We start from the raw sequence: 19,382 nt of genomic DNA, 5'->3' as shown, positions 1-19,382 counted from the left end.
ATAGGCCTTCCCCCCCATTTCGATGACATAACCAAACATGTTTGCGTGGGGGTTACTCTCCCCCTTTGTATGCATATCAGAGGTATGCGGTTCCTCTAGTGCCACATCACCCCAGAATAAAATCCTGACAGGAGTGCTTCCTACACCTACAGAATTTGTGGGGGGTACATGGACTTTTGTAGGTCCCTCCTCTAACGTGTCCCATCACCATTGCTGTGGGTGTGTGCTCGGGCTCCATTTTGCCACATTGTCCCCGCTGTTTCCCTTGCGATGCTTTCAAAGTCATCGGGGTGACTTGGCCTTGTTCACCTCTGCCACGATATGCCGATGACCTTAAAACTGGCCCCACCGCGCCACCTCACCTTGGGAATGAAATCTTGGGAGAAATCTACAACGCCTTTGCTCATAACTTCCGGGGTTTGGGACGCGGGGATGATGTCGTCAAAATAAAATGCTGGGGTGACGTGGGATGATGTTGTACCATCCATGTCATATACCACATCATCTTGGGTCCCACAAGGTTTAGCCTCGTGCAATTGACAAGTTTCATGTTAAAAAGGGATTTGGGTTTTTCCTTTTTGTTAATGTAATGTGCCTGTTTAGCGGCCCCCACGGGGCCACATCGTCTCAAGGATTAAATCCTAGGAGACTCAAATATACCTCCATTTGAAACCTCTGGGGTAAACCCTTTTGGGTTATCTAGTGGTGGAAAATGCACTACAACCTTTTATGGCCTAGATATTCCCCTCTGCCTGCGCGCTTGTTCACGTTATTTAATTTAGCTCAAAACTACCGCACTGACGTCTTAAGGCTTTTCCAGCCTCATCTACACTTTATAGATTAACCATAACAAAACTTATGGTTTAGGCCCTTACCCAGGCCCCCCAAGCAAAACTTATGAATAAACTCTGCCTTGAGCAGTAACAACCCTGGTAAAAATTCCATGTAATAAAAGTTAATAAAGGCAAAATAATAACCACGGTTGATGGGACACTTATTCCAAGATGAATGCTAGGCAAGGCATCCTAGTGTGGGCGTTCATTTGGTTTATTATGGCTAAGGAAATTGGCAAAGACAATGGCTAAGGCTTTGGAAAGGCAAAATGGCATTTTTGGCACATTTATTTATGAAAATAATGGAAATTAGGAGAAAAGGAAGGTGAAAGGTCATAGGTTGCATGTGAGGAAGAAAATGAAGGAAAATAATGGAAAATGAAGAAAAATAGAGGCCTAATTGATAAAAAGGCTTATGAGGAATTTGTAACCTTTTGTAAGTTCAATTTTGGAGCTCTCTCATTATTCTCTCTCTCTCTCTCTCTTTCTCACTCTTAGAGACTTAGAGTTTTTTTGGAGCACTTTGGCATTGGATCAAGAAAGGCAAAGAAGGCAAGAGGAAGGAAGGAGCAAGCAAGGAAGAGAAGGATCAAGCAGCGATAACAATATTCTTTTTAGGTGTCGACTTGCATGTGTGTTTTCCTTGCTAGATTTGGCATGCATGGTATTCAGCCTAGCCTTGCCATTTTCGGATAGCCATGGTGTGATGGGGTTCACATGTTTTGGTTGAGCTGGATTGCAGGATGGATTCAAAGCTAAGTGAGGTGGATCTTCGAATGATAGAACACATGGCCTAGTAACCCTTGAACCAGACTATTATGCAACCAGCTCACAAAAAGATAGATCAACGACTTCAAAATCAACTTCTTCGAGGGGGCAACCTCATTTACATTACACAAATGAACAATTCTTGGATGATTCAAATGACAAAACCTCCTTTCTATATATAAGAGTCTAAGGGGTCACAATATAATCAGAGCCGACATAACAATAATAATGTAAGGACACAACAATAACAATAGTGGGCTTCTATGGGGCACAATAATAACAATATGGGGACAACATGGGCACAACAATAACAATAAGGGCTACAATGACAATAATAATGGGGGAATACACTGGTATTATAGGGACCTAACATGCCTCTCTCCTTAAAAAAAAGTGTTGTCCTCAACGCTTGAGTAGTTTTGGATGCTTCTGTAATAAATTCTCATCTTCCAATGTGGAATCTTCAGTGGGTAAGTTCTTCCACTTGATGAGATACTCTGAAATTGATCGATTTCGTAGCCGTCGAGTTCTTGTTTCTATGATTGCTTCAAGTTCCAATATGATTTTTCCTTCCTCGTCAAGTTCTGGCAATATTGTTTGAACTGGGAGCTTGTCACCTATAACTTTCTTTAAGGATGAAACATGGAAACTGAGTGCACTCGGGATGATGTAGGAAGCTCCAATTTGTATGCCATAGTACCAATCTTTTGCAACACCTTGTACGAACCATAACACTTTGGTGATAATTTATTATCCTTCTTAGCTTGCTTGAGGGACATTTGTTTGTATGGTTGTAGTCGTAGAAGTACCCAGTGACCTACATCAAAACTTCTTTCATTGCGATGTTGATTTGCCTGTTGTTTCATTCTATTCTGCGCCAAAGTGAGGTTATCCTTTAAGAGTTGAAGAACTTTTTGTTGATGTTCGATGCGATCTTCCACTGCTTGAACCTTAGAATTTTCTCTTAAAGATGATGTGATGGCCGGTGGATGATATCCATAAAGTGCCATAAATGAGGTCATTTTCGCTGTAGTATGGAAGGAAGTGTTATACCACCATTCAGCCAGAGGCAACCACATGACCCATTGTGTTTGTTTATCAGTTACAAAGCAACAAAGATATCCTTCCAAACATTTGTTCACTATCTCAGTTTGCTCATCAGATTGAGGATAATAAGATGAGCTATGAGTTAACTGAGTACCCAAACAAGAAAATAATTCCGTCCAAAAATTTCAAGTGAAAATGGGATCTCTGTCGCTTACAATAATATTTGGGTTTCCATGTAGCTTTTATATTGTTTCCATAAATGCAGTAGCAGCTGTATTGACTTTAAATGGATGAGATAATGCACAAAAGTGTGCATACTTGGTAAGTCTATCAACTACCACCATGATGACACTCTTTCCTTAAGAGTTGAGTAGAATTGTGATAAAATCCATTGAAACCCCTCCGCCTCCCACCCCCCCAACGTTGACTTGGAATAGATAAAGGTTGTAACCGACCTGGGGTCTTAATTGTTTCAACTTCATTTTGTTGGCAAACCAAACATTTTGCCACAAACTTTTGAATATCAGATTTAAGGCCATCCCCAAAAAAATCCTTATTAACCCTGTGGTAAGTTTTTAAAAATCCCAAGTGCCCTCCTCACAAAGAGGTGTGCAATTGGAGAAGAATCTTTTGTTTTAGTTGAAAATTCTTAAAGACGTATAAGCGATCTTTGTACCATAACGAATCATTTTTCTAGCTAAATGTGTCAGATGTACTGGGATCTTGCTGCAACTTTTGAATGAGTGCCCACACTTCTTCATCATTCTTCTATTCATCCCTTGCTTCATTTATCCAATCTGGCTGGATAATAAAAATGATACAAAACGATGCTTCCTCATCCTCATCCTTTCTTGAGACTGCTTCTGCAACAACATCTAGCTTCCCTTTTTTGTAGATGATTTCAAAGTCATAACCCAACATCTTTGTGACCCATTTTTGTTGCTGTTTTGAAATATTATTTACCCTTATATTCAATTTTTGTAAGTCCTTAATGTGCTCCACCATTGAACCCTTTTGTTTGAGATTTACCAATTGACTAAAGAAGGTGTTGCTTTTCATATCCTCATAATGTGCCATCATTTCCTCCGTAAAAATTGACTAAGTGACAATTTTTTTACGAGAGTAAAGCCATCAATAAAATACAAACTAATTGGGTTCCAAATATAAAGTTGCAATGCGTACCTTTTGTGTGTTTTGCACATTATGGAGATCGAAATATTGCTCCATCTGTAGTATCCATGTTACGAGATCCTTGCCATCAAACTTCCTCATATCGATCTTTGGAACATGGTGGGTCTTCAATCCAATGTTAGAGTCTATGAAATCATGATTAACATTTCTTTTGTTCTCATCATGAGTTTCATCTAATACCTTTTTTCCATTAGGAAGCATTTCTTGTAGCAACCTTGTCAAACCTTCCTTGAAACCTTCCATGTCTGCTTTTAAACCATTCTTAAAATCTTCCATATTATCTTTCATGTCAACCATATTAGCTTTCATGTCATCCATATTAGCTTTCATGCCATTCTTCAATCCTTCCATGTCTGATTTTAAGCTATTCTTCAAACCATCCATCTTAGCTTCCATTTCATTTTTGGTTACTCTTTGTGAGAGCGAAAATTGTTGCACTTGGTCTCGTAATTTTGATATATCATGTTGCATTTCTTCTTCTTCTTCATGCATCATAGTAGAACTTTCAGGTTGCTTACTAGGTGTTTCCATTTTCTTTCTTTGAGGGATCAATTAATGAGTATTATGCTTCACTATGCCCTTTGAATCACTTCAAATTATTTTTTCAAACAAAACTTATGCAAATTTTAAAAAAATACACAATTTTTTTTCTTCTTCTTTGTAGGAGCTCGATATTGAATATGTTGTATCTCTGTAATGGCGGATCTCCAAGGTCTGAAATTTTGTCCTGTGGTAGACCTCTGAGTCCTCTTTCCAACCCCACAAGTCTGATCGAGATTGGATTCTCCAAGAAAGTGTTATGCCCAATCTCCCACAATGACCTGATTATAGATTGGTTCAGTAGAGCGAACTTGTACGAAGTGCCACGTGTAACTGTTTCGACTTTCGGACCTGAAAACAATACCCAACCAACTACAGTTTGTCCTCTTTCTGTCACTTTTTACGAAATTCAAATCTAATGCTCAAAGAGAAAGTTATGACAATTTTCCCAAGGTCACTTGTTTGAGATGGAATTCGGGAGCCTGCAAAAACCCTAACTTCCTTGGATCATATCTTTGAAAATATAGCGAGACAAGATCTGAAATTCAGACATGATGTTCATCAAGATTTCATCTCAAAAGGTTTTTTCAGCTTTTGAAGCTTCGTAGAAAAAAATATAGCGAAAATGCCACGAGGATTTGTTTGAAGCAGGGAAACCCTAGAATCCAAAGCTCTGATACCAAATGTTATCCAACAGCTCACAAAAAGATAGAAAAGATAGGTCAACGACCTCAAAATCAGCTTCTTTGAGGGGTCAACCTCCTTTACATTACACAAATGAACAATTCTTGGATGATTCAAATGACAAAACCTCCTTTTTATATATTGGAGTCTAAGGGGTCACAATATAATCAGAGCTGACATAACAATAATAATATAAGGGCATAACAATAACAATAGTGGGCTTCTATGGGGCACAATAATAATAATATGGGGACAACATGGGCACAACAATAATAATAAGGGCTACAATGACAATAATAATGGGGGAATACACTAGTATTATAGGGACCTGACATGGACTGTGGCTTGTGGTAAAATTGAATTTTGTGTTGCCTCGGTGGGCCTAGGAATCCTTATTGGTAAATGGCGGGATATATGGTAAAGCCTAGAGGGTGGTGTCTCGGTTTAGGGCTTAGTGATCCCTGGATTGGACAGTGGATTGCGGTAGATATTGAGAGACTAGGAGACAAGAAAATTCCCCACGGTGTAGGTGGAGAAATCCGGTGGCATCCATGCTTGTTTTGGCCTAGTGATCTGGTGGAGATCATGGCAAAGCTTGTTATTACATATTTATTGTGTTGGCCTAGTGATCCAGGAGGGATTACGGTAAAGCTTGGTTTCTATTGATGAGGGTGAGGTGGTTTAGCATTGAGATACCTTGGTTGGTTTTTTTGGTTTGAGTCCCACATTCATGCTCGGAATATGGCACAGGGGTGAATGGTTGAAGAGAGAATTGGCTCCACCATTCTATGGTCGGGTGGAACATGGTAGTCCCATCTCGGGTTGGCTTTTGCATTCATTAATAAGAGGTTCTTTCCTTGATATCTTATGTGTAAATGAGCTAGTGTATATGTGGATCTTATGGCTAATGTATCCTTAATAATTTTGTTATTATGTTGGTTATAAGCATTTTTATGACAATGATGATGTATCACTCTCCTCATGTTTTTATTTGTAAATGAATGAATGATGTATCTATGACCTAATAGATGATAATGCAGCTAATGATATAAGGGAACAATGCTCCTTAGCGATTCTCAGATAAGTATGAGACCCCTATGCTTAGATATGTAGATTACATATTTGTGATGTGTTTCATGAAATGCCTGTCATGGCTAGTGGAGGTCCAGTCAAGCCCTTGTTCAAGTAATTTCATTTGTATCATCATTCCCTTGTTATCTTTTTGTTTTGAAGGTGTCATTTAGTTTTGGGCAGTGACTTAGGCTCTGGGCTTGAAAAAGTGGCTCAAATCTCAGGGATGCTGGCACAACATTGAGCAAAATAGCCCTTGGACGTTGGCACACCATGCTGTGGGAGCGTCCAGAGCCTTCTGGATGCATGGATGCCCATATCATGGGAGCGTCCGGGGGTTAATTAGTCTAAAAACTCAGTGGGACCTAGGGGCTAGTTACCTTAGTGGTTGGTATGGTTCCTGGGAGTCCTGTAGCTAATGTGGGAGGTCTGTATGTTGTGTTTCCATCAATTCCACTTCCTTAAGGTCACATAGGAAGTTGAATCCCATTATAGTAGCCTCTTGTCACATGTTTACCCCAGTTGGCCATTACTTGGGTAGATGTGGGAGGAGGGTATTACATGAGCACCCTTGGTCACAGCTCTAGGCCATATGATTAGACAGGGAGTCCACTCTCTCTCTCTCTCTCTTTTTCTCCTCCTTTGGCTAATAGAGTTCAACTTTGCAACATATGCATATAAATATATTTAGGTTCATCCAGACTCAAGGGTCGAACCCTTAACGCCTTATGGCTTAGCCCGCATAGCTATATATACACACACACACATATATAAACATGCTGTGATATCTCTCTCGAGCTAAGTCACTTGGCATGAGGAAACGAGACACGTAGGACACAAAAACACAAGTATCCGACACGTGACATGACAACCCCCCTAGAACAAGACATAGAGGACACACTATATATTATATATTAAAAAATATAAAAAAAATTAGTGAATATACATAAAACATGAAATATATAAAACATTTAGATGATGATGATACAAATTCAATACAAAATTAATGCATAAAACCAATATAGCATTGAGGGCAAATTCAATCCATTTCTGAACCAAAAATACATCAACAAAGAGGCCCTAAATGGTGTGTATAGTCCAAAAACTATCATGCTACAACAAATAACTAGTACAATATATCATCAAAATCATTGCCTATATTGGGATCCTCATCATCAACATCACCCTTTAAGTATTAAAATATGATAGAAAAAGCTTAACATGTCAAATCAAGATTTTGTTTGAGTGATGGGTGAATTTTTACTATGATCATGATAGAGGAGTTCAACAATCAATGCCATAATACGTGACAAAATACATTGGAAACGTTGTAATCCCCCTAATCCTGAAATCCTGAAAACTGTTAAGTCTGCTGGATTTTGAGTGGGATATAACATTCTACTTTCTCCATACGAAATCCAATGAGGTTGTAACCATTCTCAAACTTCTCGAGTCATTTCGTGTTAATGATAAAAATTTAAGTAAAATGATGAAAATGATATTTTTTCACAAGACAGGTGTCCAAATTTCAGGACACCAGTAGGGCTCGTGTCTGAATTGAGTCAAACTCGTGTTCGAAGAATAGGACACAAATCAAACTCGTGTCAGACATGCAGGATTCAGGACACATGGGGGGTGGGGGGACGTGTCTGGTGACTTAGCTCCTGAGATTTTAATAGGGCTCGACTAACCCATTCAACACACACACACACATAGTTGTAAGGCTCACAGAGCTATCCCTCCTGAGCTTAGAATGCATGTGCATATTTGGCATTAATGCCATCCCTTCTGAGCTTATAGAGGCTTTAACTGACCTGTTTATATACATATATTTATATAAATGCATGTGTATAATTTTACATATACACAAATGCTATCCTTCATGAGTTGGTAACTGATATCAAGACCTAAAAGCCAACTCTATGAATTTCATAACAAATACGATAGATCTGTCTTTTCATTTATACCGAGGCCCATTAGACATATTTCAAGCTCATAATAGTTCATAAATCTATAGGCCTCTTAGGATAATAATAAACAAAAACAAGCTCATGAAATGCATATAGGGATCCATTCATTGTACTCAGGAATCTTATAGGAAAATTAGCATTCCTTGAGCATACAGGGAATCACATTCCATATTAGATCATGGGCATGACCAACACGTTAAATCAATACCATTACAAGCCTTAAGCCAACACATCAAACATATGCTTAGCAATTAATGTACAAAGGCTTGAGTATACACTTATATGGTAAAATGTGCTCAACAACTTATATTGGGAGTTCAACTCTCTACCCAACCATAGACACACTGCAACCAAGCCTTTCTTGCAATAGTCACCCTCGAGCCAGATTCTAGAGCTTGAGGATGAGTGCTTAAGGGATTAAACCAATTTTGCCAGCTGAAATAGGGACTCTAGAGGACCATCCATCTCCAACCACCATCTACTTCATGCAGTCAATATCTCACAGTTAATCGAAAGGTACACCACCTCCATCCTTCAACTACTCCAATAAGAATCGTGGCTTTTCCATTACAGACTGAAACAAGGAATCCAGAGGTCCACCATCTCCACCCTCTAATCAGAAAGGGAATCCAAAGGCTATACCTCCACCCTGAAATCAACCAGGGAATCCAGAGGCTGCACCTCACCCTCAAATCAACAAGGGAATCTAGAGGCTATACCTCCACCGTCAAATCAACAAGGGAATCCAGAGGCTATAGTATATACCTCCGCCCTCAAATCAACAAGGAAATCCAAAGGCTACACCTCCACCCTCAAATCAGCAAGGGAACCAAGATGCTATACCTCCACCCTCAAATCAGCAAGGGAACCAAGATGCTATACCTCCACCCTCAAATCAACAAGGGAACCGAGAGGCTACACCTTCACCCTCAAGTCACAAGGGAATCCAGAGGCTATAGCTCCATCCCCAAATCAACAAGGGAATCCAAAGCTCACTGTAAAAATCAAGAAAACAAGCAGAGGGGGCTAAAGAACTCCCCTACAACCTTGTGCATGACACCATCTCTTGTCGACTAGACATGTACTAAATTAGGCTATCAGAGAGGATATTTACAGATTGTTTATTCAAGTCACCTAGATCTCGCCCCTGACGAGCCTAAGCTCAAATATATCCTTCTACCTAGAGCACTTTTTGAAGTTGTGTGATGGCCTTATCGTCTACCCTCCTAATAGTAGATATGCATAGAATCATAGACATTGGATGCACTTGCTCAGGATACTTTGGGATAGCTTCGAGTTGGTTCCCATCGACTCCAGATAAAGGCAAATCACCATATACCATGAATTGATAGGAACTGCCAAGTGTGCCACATCAAGAGTCGAACAGAGAGATGCACCTTATTTTTCGGTGTCCCTTGTACTATGAGATCAAAGGGCACTATCACTGCCTCTATAGAGATCTGGGGGCCTCCATCTCTACTTTCTTTTGGTAGCAGGACCAGAGATGCTGAGCTCTCTTCATTAGGGGATTTTCATCTTGGAAATACTGAGGGGGGGAGTGAATCAATATTTCGTTACTTTTAACAACTTTTAGCTTTTTAAACCATTAGATGCAGATAATCAAGAGACGCAGATCTTTATATAAGAAACACATATACAATTTTTCTTTGTAAATGTTTTGTAAGCTTCCTCTTACAAAATAAGCACCAACTTAAACTTTTGTAGGCACCAACCTACAATGGACTTCAATCCCCTAGCTGAGCACCAACTCAAAAAATTCGTTGGCATCAACCTATAGGAGACTCCAATCCCCTAGCTGAGCACCAACTCAGCAAATTCGTAGGCACCAACCTACAATTCTGTCATGCACATAACTGTGTTGATTTTTCATCATCCCTTGGGAACTGGACCCTGGTGTATTTTGGTTCTAATGTCATACCATAAAGCGTTTCAACAGATTTCACAGCATCACTTTCATATCTATATCTGTAATGAACAAATGCAAACCCTCGAGAACCTCCAGTTCTCCTATCTCTTGGAATATAGATATCCTGTTCTTGTATGGTTCGTGATTGGGTCATCCATGGATAGAGATCAGTTCTGCTAACCCCGTGGTACCCGTAAATAGTCGTCACTAGCCTTGACTGTCAAAACTCATAACCCAAATTGATATGAGTGTAGGATGGCTCTCTGGTCTATCCTTCCTTCAATGCAATCTCTTCCTGTCCTTGGATAGGGCTCAGGTCTGGTCACCTTTTGGCACACTTTTTGAGGCTGGTTCAACCTTCCACACAACAAAGATATTCAGCTCTGATATAGCATCTATTGAATCAGCCATAGAAAATGAAATGCTTATACCAGCTGAGGTTTTCATAGTTCTGCAATAATTTAATTAACATATACAGCCTTGTCAACAGATTTATGCTGCCCAGGTGTCCAAGTTACTCCGTGGAAGACAGACCTGTTGTTTGATTAAGTAGTATTCTGTCCTCCTTAGGATTGGCTGCAGTCCTTGCAGTATATTCTCATTATAAGCAATATATACTGTCCCAATAGTTTGAATATGCAGTTGATAGTGAACAAATCTAGTTAATTGAGAAGCTATCTCAGCACTAGTGTCGATATGCTAGTTTGGTTCTAGCTTCTGCAGAAAGGATGATCTCTTGGTCTTTGAATTGCAATAGAGAACCTTGTTTCTATTTGTGCGACCAACTGCAAATACTCCAACAGCATCCAATGCTGAAATAACCTTTGCACTCTCTAATAGAACATCCACAACTGTGGGCCTTACAGCAAGAAGCTTCAACAGCTCTTTCGAAGTAGACTCCTCAACTCGGCCCTCTTTTAAACATATGGTTGCACTGTCCATCTCAACCAGGACTCAGCTTCGTCAAGAATTTCAGGCTTGCTCCAAGGAATGTGGCCAACACTAAAAAATTGGTCTGAAAAACTGTCCCCAAACTGTGCCTAGGAGCCACCTACAGCTCGTGTAGGGGCAGCACTTCCTCTCCTCCACTTAGACTTCTCTTTAACTTTTCTTGGATCTGTTGCCCTCTTACTTCACTATGATCTCCAAGGCAGGACTGAATTGATGGCTTAGCTAATGGCACAAACCTCCCACTATTTATGTGCATTTTGGATGCTAAGATGGGTGGACTTTAGGGCCAATTTTTGCAATGACTAGAAATATATATGAATGCATTCAAAAATTCATTTATCCTGAATCGTGAGGATTTAGAAGGCGTGTCACTTACCACTGGAAACTTGAAAGGTCTTGAAATATGCCATTTGATTATGTAACATTCCCTTTCATCTGGATTGCCTTTAACATCAATAACAACCTTTTTCAACACTTCAGCCACATGTCAGCTTGTGCATGCTATGCCTAGTCCGGGGATGATAAAATTGATTACCTCATACTTGTTTATCCATCAGATCAGAGCAACAAACGATAGACAGAGTTTCGAAGTGCACAAGGTAGAAGGATGGTGAGACCCTATGTTTCTCCTCAACTTTCCTCTTTAGGAGTCCACCTTATTGCATTAAGAACAATTCAAAGGTACTGATCTGTTCATTTGGCCACACGTTCTCAGAGCATTAGAGAGATCAGCTCCAGATGGATCTAGAGTAGAGCACCTCCCGCCTATCAGCCTATCAGACCACTCTGATGGGTTTAGAGGAGCAACCAAAGATCCATTTGGAGTTTGCTTCTTTCAACCTTGGATGCTAGGAGTATCCCTTGCTCATACATTCCCCTCAAGATCATATAGTCGAGATCCCCGATGGTTCCAGCAGACTTCGACTACGAACCAATGCCTAGTTTTCCCTCCACACTCTCAACCAACATACTTAGGAGACCTTGACAACATCAGCCTCATCTTTTGATCTCTCAATCTCTCACTTTCTCTTTCTTGGCAGGTTTTTGGGTTGGGTTACCCACCTTTCCAGTCATGTACAAACTCACTTAATGTTTTATAGCACCATATCTTTGTCATGGTATTATACATATGTTCTCATGATATACTTATGTAGGTTTCATTCTTCATATATTTTTGGCATTTTCTATGAGATGCACTTGCGCTCCCACATTGTATTCATACTAGTTGTACTCTTTAGTCCCATTGATGTACTTTTGTGGACAGTTTGTTGGACATTAATAAAATTATTTTATCTTATCAACTGTGTCTTGTATTTGCTTACTACATGTTGCCACTAAACATTTGGATAGAGGGGAAAAATGAAGTGATCAACTTGATAAAGTTTGTCTTGCAATGTATCCATAACATTATCTCTTGTAGGTTGAATCCCAACATTTACTTGTAAAAAAACCTTGGCATTTATGGTTTCGGTACTAAAAAAGGTAGTGAGGGAACCTCTCAAGTCTTAGTAAAGGAAATATACCTCCCTCCGATTTGATAATAAATGGGACATTGAAAGATGATCCTTTGACTCAATCGCTTGTAACTGACACAATTGACAAATCAACATTGGCTGCAGATTGTTGTGATTTGTCTAAATTTGAAGTTGGTGAGAGCAAACTCTTAAACTAGCGGAGAGAAGTCTTAAGGCTATGCCTCAAATATACCCAACAAGTATAATCAACCCTAATTATATAGTTGTCTTTGAGCTGCATGATATCCTCGAAATATATTGGCATCTTAGAATCAAGGTCTTTAGAGCAATGATCCAAGTGAATTAGATGTATTGTCGATAAATATTGTTTCCATTTGTCTTGTTCAATTGTTGCTTGAAGGGTAGGAGGTGACCAAGGGCATCTAAAAATAACATGAAAATGGGGAGGTGGTCATCAAAGATGCTAATAGGTTGAAGAAATATAGAGGTCTTAGAAAACTATTGTTGTCTTTGCCCATTGGTAGCGCTTGTGGAAGCAGTCTCCTTTGAGCAAAGAGCTAGGACTGGATTCGTACCCCTTCTTGAAGCCGATTCTCTTAAACTTCATATCTTGTGGAGAAAGGAGACCAATGTGAAAATAGAATTGAGGTGCAAGGGATGGGGACCAAACTCTACTTGAATGATGTTTTGGGGGATCATTTGTATGTAGCGAATCATGCTATACAACGTAATCAATTGGATTTGTTTCTTCAAAATCCAACAAGCCTTATGAGAGGCCTAACAAGGCAAGAGCTAGACCAAGATGCAACAATGAAGTGGATTGCCATTGTCACCTAAGCACTCCACCTCTTGCTCTTTAGTGGAATTTCACCACACGAGAGGCTTCCTAGTTTCTCAACTAACGATATTCTAAGTCAATTGGCTCAAGGTGATATTATTGAATGGATAAGCGAGGTTCTTCTATGGATTAGGGAAAAATTCTCTATTTAAAGGGAACAATGTACCATAAACAAAGCCTTTTAAAAGAATACTTGAGACCTATCGTTTTAAGGTGAAGCTCAATAAAAGATTACCTAAGCATGCAAGCATAAAGAAGTTTTCTTAATGATGAAATCAACATTGGGAGATGGAAAACCTTCAAATAAATCCCAAGTTGAAGCCTTGTTTAAGATTAGGGTTTTATTAGGGCAAAAATTTCCTTGGGATGATGACGCCAACCCTACAAGGGGAAATTTCACCATGAAAAAGGCTAGATTTCGAGTCTATGAGGTCAATCAAGGTGAGATCAAGCCAAAGAAGCTCCATTGTCTTCCTTCAACAAGCCCTAGTTGAATTTAGCCCTTGCCCTATGTAGTGGGTTTGGTCAATTTTTGCTTTAGGGTTTTAGAATCATAGAGAAGTTGATAAATTCTATTAGTCTTCGATTTTTAATCAGTTAAAGAAAACATGAGAGATATTTATGATACTTAAACAATCCACAATGATTCAAATTTCACAACTACTCCTGGTTATTATAACAATAGTCCCAACTTATATCCATGGTAGTCCCACCATCATCTGCAACAACAAATTTGTAAATGATTACAACACAATCAATATCTTAATTAATATTTCTAATTCAAATGACTAACATACAAAATTACTTAGACCTACGAAACAATTTAATTGTGGGTCCTATTAATTCCATCCATTCAACGATGCTCTAACAAAGTTTACTTGAGTCGCCTTCCATTGTGTGCTCGAGCGCTTGACGTGGTCGCTAAATGGGCCTTGGAATTACGATGCATCTAATGTTATCTTATGCAATTTCCACCGTCAACAATAATTCGCTAACCTTTGTTGGGTATGCTGTAGCCTGCTTGGAACTTCCCGCAATCGCCGTTGTTCACAGTATTTTGGCGTATGCACTGCAAGAGAGAGCCGTTGTAAAAAAAAAATCTACGCTCACTACCACCCAAAACTCACACCGTTTTTGAATTGCTATTACCACGATCACTTCATTGATCCGCTCGCAATGTAACTACCACAATCGTCTCCACTGATTTGTAAGATAAACCATCACACTTGCCTCCCCTGTTCCACTCGCAAGGAACCTGTCACAGTGGATGTTTCGTTCTTCAAACCCTTGCACTAGGAATTGCTATCACAACTCATAATAACCCACTGTTTATTCATACTTCTATGTAAATATGTCGCAGGCTAATTCCCAGAATAACTACTTCCTAGTTTTCCATGGATAGATAGATGGGGTGCCTGAGTTTATTCCCACGATCATTCAATTTCCAAATCCCACAGAAGTAACGCATTGCTTGTGGAAAAGAGTCTTTGGTAGCCATCAGGAAAGAGTTGACTTTCACTGCTCTTTGATCAACGAATTACCACAAAGAGACCATGACCTTATGACTAATCAAACCACCATTGCTTCAAATCCTTTTGCCCTGTAATCTAGGACAAATCTGAGCTGCTACAAAGAGAATAATCTGTGCCAAAACATAGTAGAGAAAATAGAAGAGAAATAATTCTATCAACTAGGGTGGAATCTTTCACCATTGAAATTGATAGGGAAAAGGGGTCTTAAAACCCTCAGAGCCTCAGGCTCAAGAAAAACATAGATAAATGATCCAATGCAATTCATGATCCAAATGAATTCAATCCTCTTGAATTTATAGATTTCCTAAAGGGGTTTCTCTTCTTATTAATTGAGTAAAATACACTGCAAACGCCCAATTTGGGTTTCTTTGCCCAGTTGCCCCAAAACTTGCCTAGACATTGGGCATTTTGGTGTTTTTCCTTTTTATCCACGACTATAACCTATGGGGATTGATAGGGTACTTCGTCCTTTGCACAATTAATTTACACCCTAGCCCTAGCGGTTTGTCTTTAGGAGCCTAGGAAAATAGAAAAGGAAGAATACAATAAATTCTTTTATGAGTTTTGACCACCATAAGGATCCTAATGCGTTTACCTACTTGGTTGATGGAGTCTTAGGGGCTAAATTTACAAGATATCAAATCTGTATATGGAATAAAGGGGAAAACCCTAGTTTTCACTTACAAAACCCTATCTTTTTATGAGTGGAGAAATTATCTAGAAGAAAGCTCTCTAGGAGGTCTTCTAGGGAATTCAAGAAAAATAGATTCAACTTGCAATAATAAACCAAGATTTTCCAATCTTGTAAAAACATGCATTTAGAAAAACCTTAGCAAACATCTATCTCATGAAAAACCATTAAAGATATGCAATTGTGCTCACAAATTTTCCAAGGAATTGCCTTCTTTCAGCCCCAAAAAACTTTGCCAATACATAAACTAGTCTCCAACAACAATAGCTACACAGAAGATCACATCTCCACAAGTAGCGAATGGCAAAGGAATCGAGTTCTCTCTAAGAGGTCGAAATCCACATGTGACGATGAACAATAACAATGGAGTGATCCTTCTTTAATAGGTCTATCACATCAATTAATCTAATTAAAAGCCCTTAAACAAGTTTGATTTTGAGTAGACATAAAGTAAATAGGTTACAAGCCAACCCAATAGCTCAACAAAATAAAAGATGCCACTATTTACCCACATATGTGAGCCAAAATGGCTCTCTAAGCATGATGTCATGCCCTTTTAGGGCTAATAAGGCTCCAAAAGTGCAACCATCTTTATCAACCACAATTTTAGGGAGTGTCCTCAAATCAAGCCTCAAAACATTTCCATGTGTCCAAAAGCCAATTATGCGTGCCTTGTATCATCACCATGAGTGCCATCTAGACAACATAGTGTACTCTCTCTCTTGCGTTGGAGCAGGTACTACAAGCCATCCCTAATCATCCTAGTCACTAGTGATGATCATCATCGTTTGGGCTCTAGATTAAGGTATGCCCATCAATTAGTGTCAAGGCTAGCTTGGGGGCATGCAAGGTTTGTTGGGTACATCATCAAGAATCCTCAATGCCAAGAAAGATGAGTTGAATGGTCTGGCATCTGATTAGTGCCCCTCCTATAACCCTAAAGCCTTAGAGGAGGTCCCATTGGACTAGGGATAAAGACTAAACTCGTCTGGTAAGGTGAGAGAACAAGTTTACAATCAATATCGATGAATCATCCACATCACCCCTTTATCCATGTTAGAATTTCCATAACATTAAGTAAATGCACTTGATTGCAAAAATGATTAACGTACCTGCTGAGTGGTAGCCCAACTTCTTTCAAGAGGAATGCTAGATGGTGAGAGGTGAATGATCCGTGCAAATGGCAGAGGAATGTGGCATATCATCATCAATGGACAATGTGTACAGTTGCTGGTAGGGTAGTTGTCCAAGATAGGAGAAAAGTTTTCTCCTATAGGGTTACCCATTTTTGTGGGGTAACAAGACTCTCCCAGCCTTAGCACATTTATGTGGAAAAAACTATGCCCATGATATCGAGCCATAAATAGCGGGCATGATACTTGAGTTGAGGAGATACATTACGAAAATGTATCTAATTGCATTGGTGCTCGAGCAATGAGAGGGATTTGCACTCCTTACTATGACGAGGTGAGAAGTCTTGCCTTATTCCAAACCTTGGGCCTGTGGATTGTTCACCCAAATATGTTTTTGTAGTGGTTATCTCAATCTCACTACCTTTGAAGATAAAATAGTAATTCACTAGGGAATTCTTGGGCACATTAAAGACCATAACCTTAGTTTTGCTACTATTCACCACCATATGGTTATGGTCATAGAGTCTAGATGCGGAATCCCTCTAAAGCTTCTCAAGTGAGGAGGCGTGAAGGATCAGAAGGATTGGAATCATTGACAAGTGGAAGATAACCATCTTCCTCATGGTATTGTTCTTTGTGGAAAGACTCAAGTCCTATTTTAGATTAGATAAAGGGGACAACTCTACTTTAATCTTTATGGTGCTTTGAATAAAATTAGAAAATTTATGAGTGCAAAGTTAATTGATGATTAGCTCATAGTCTCATAATAGTAGCTTTAAGAGTCTCAATGATACCGATATCATGTATTGTTTAGAAAAGAAACTCCCTTTGAACATAGTCAAAGGCCTTCTTTAAGTCAGCAAAACAAAAAAAGGGCCTTAAAAGAGCATTGTTTGGCCTTTCTAATGATACCACAAAAGTGAAAGTATGATCAGTGATTTTGTATTATCATTTAAAAATTACTTTCCCTTTTGTTCTGAGGTTCTTCCTCTCCAAGTGATAAAAAAACCACATGCTAAGCACCATTGTGCAGAGTTTGGAAAAGGGGTTTCCAATTATGTGGTTGTCGAGGAGATACATTTTAGAAGAGATTTGTCGAAAATTCATTTGAAATCACTAACACTTGAGTACAGAGAGGGATTTATGTATAATTTGTTGAGATGGGTTGAGAAGGCCCACATTAGTGCAAACCTCAGGCTGTGGATTGTACACCAACATATGTGTTTGTACTTTGTAGTGGTCACCTCAATCACTTTTCATTGATGAAAGAGTGAATATATGATCAGTAGTTTGGTATTCTCTGTTAAAATCTCTTGTTCCATAGTTTTGAGGTTCCTCCTCTCCAAGTGATCAAAAACCCACATGTTAAGTACTGTGTGGTGTAGAGCTTGGCAAAGACGTGTCCATTCTTGATAGTTCTATAATTTTTAGGATTTGAAGTATTACTTGATTTTGAGATGGGCTGAATGATATGCTAGGATCATGAAGAAGGAAGGGTACATAAGTGAGTGGAAAATGTGTGAGAACACTAGGTAGAAATATTCACCTGAATGGCTACTTATTGGGCTCATGCAGGCTGCTTTTGGGTAGAATACTTCCTTCTTGGAAGAAATGCAACACCTTATAATTTTTCCTTCGCTTAGCTACTGAATAGGTATCAAGTTGTCAAGTATGAATATTTTGTCCCAATAAAGATGTTGAAAGGTTGTGAGGGGTGAATACTTCAAGAATTAAGGCCTTGAAAGGTTGCAAGACCCTTAAGGGGTCCTTCATTCGAGGCTTTGAAACAACAAGGCTTAGGCCCTCAAGGTTTAAACTTTACTTTGTGCTAGGATGTGAAAGGTCCTGTCTGTAGGTGGGTTGTTGGGGTAATGCCAAGCTTTGAAAGGTGTTCTCTTCACAATTTTGGTACCAATAAAATCTTGATTGGAAGTTACTGCTCAATTACATAGGCCTAGTAAGGAAAAATAGATAAGCAAAAAAGGAAGTATCACTCGATTTGAGGATGGGGCGAATGATATGTTGGGACCATGAAGAGGGGATCACGTGCAAACAACATGAGTAAAAAATGAACAATGTAAGTCTAGGGAACAAACATCGTGCTTTAGAATCTAGCTTGACAACCTTCCTTGTCTACTGGTTCCTTGGTTTTCATAATTGAACTGCTCTCTTGATGCTTGCAAGAATAAATTAATGATAAGAGGAGTGATGGGGTGGTATCTGGATGGCAAATTGAGTTGTCACATCATTAAGAGAGGTGATATATAGGATCAAGGAGCTATGATCAATTTAGAGAGCGTGGATGGTCTGGGGAGGAGTGTAGGCCAAAAAGATTTAGGGGAGTGGTTAAGGGAGAAAAGGAGCTCACATCTCCTTGTGGAAAGAAAGCCAAGTTTCTTGCATTGAAGGAAACACCTATGGTCTCTCCTAAGTTCCTAACAGAGAAGAGAGGGTGGGTTGTGGGTGAGGAGTCAGGACAACTGAGATGCTTATGCATATGTTTACACTCTTTATTCTACCAATAGTTCATGGGGAAAATTTAAAACGCTAGGTGAAGAGGTATGAGTGTGGCAATTGATGGTCTAGGGACAGGAATACAGTGTGACCTCCTAAAGCAACTTGGATGGTAGGTCTTATTTGGCTTTGACAACAAGGGAAGAAAACTGGGCAATGTATGAAATTAAATAGGAGAGTCGGAGGGTATAGGCATCAACATACTTAGTTTTGAAGT

General features: G+C 39.3%; 1 protein-coding gene across 7 annotated transcripts in view; it reads left to right on the top strand.

Moving 5' to 3' along the window:
- LOC149205066 (formin-like protein 14) overlaps nucleotides 1-19,382 on the top strand; it is a 108,058-nt gene that overhangs the window by 10,400 nt on the left and 78,276 nt on the right. The window lies entirely within an intron of this gene.

Source organism: Pinus tabuliformis, chromosome 1_2 (genome assembly GCF_031772625.1).
Source record: "Pinus tabuliformis cultivar Carrire ecotype Pingquan chromosome 1_2, CPIR1, whole genome shotgun sequence".
In the NCBI taxonomy this organism is placed as follows: domain Eukaryota; kingdom Viridiplantae; phylum Streptophyta; class Pinopsida; order Pinales; family Pinaceae; genus Pinus; species Pinus tabuliformis.
Note: the sequence above shows the minus strand (reverse complement) of the source record. Positions and strands in the feature narration are given on the sequence as shown.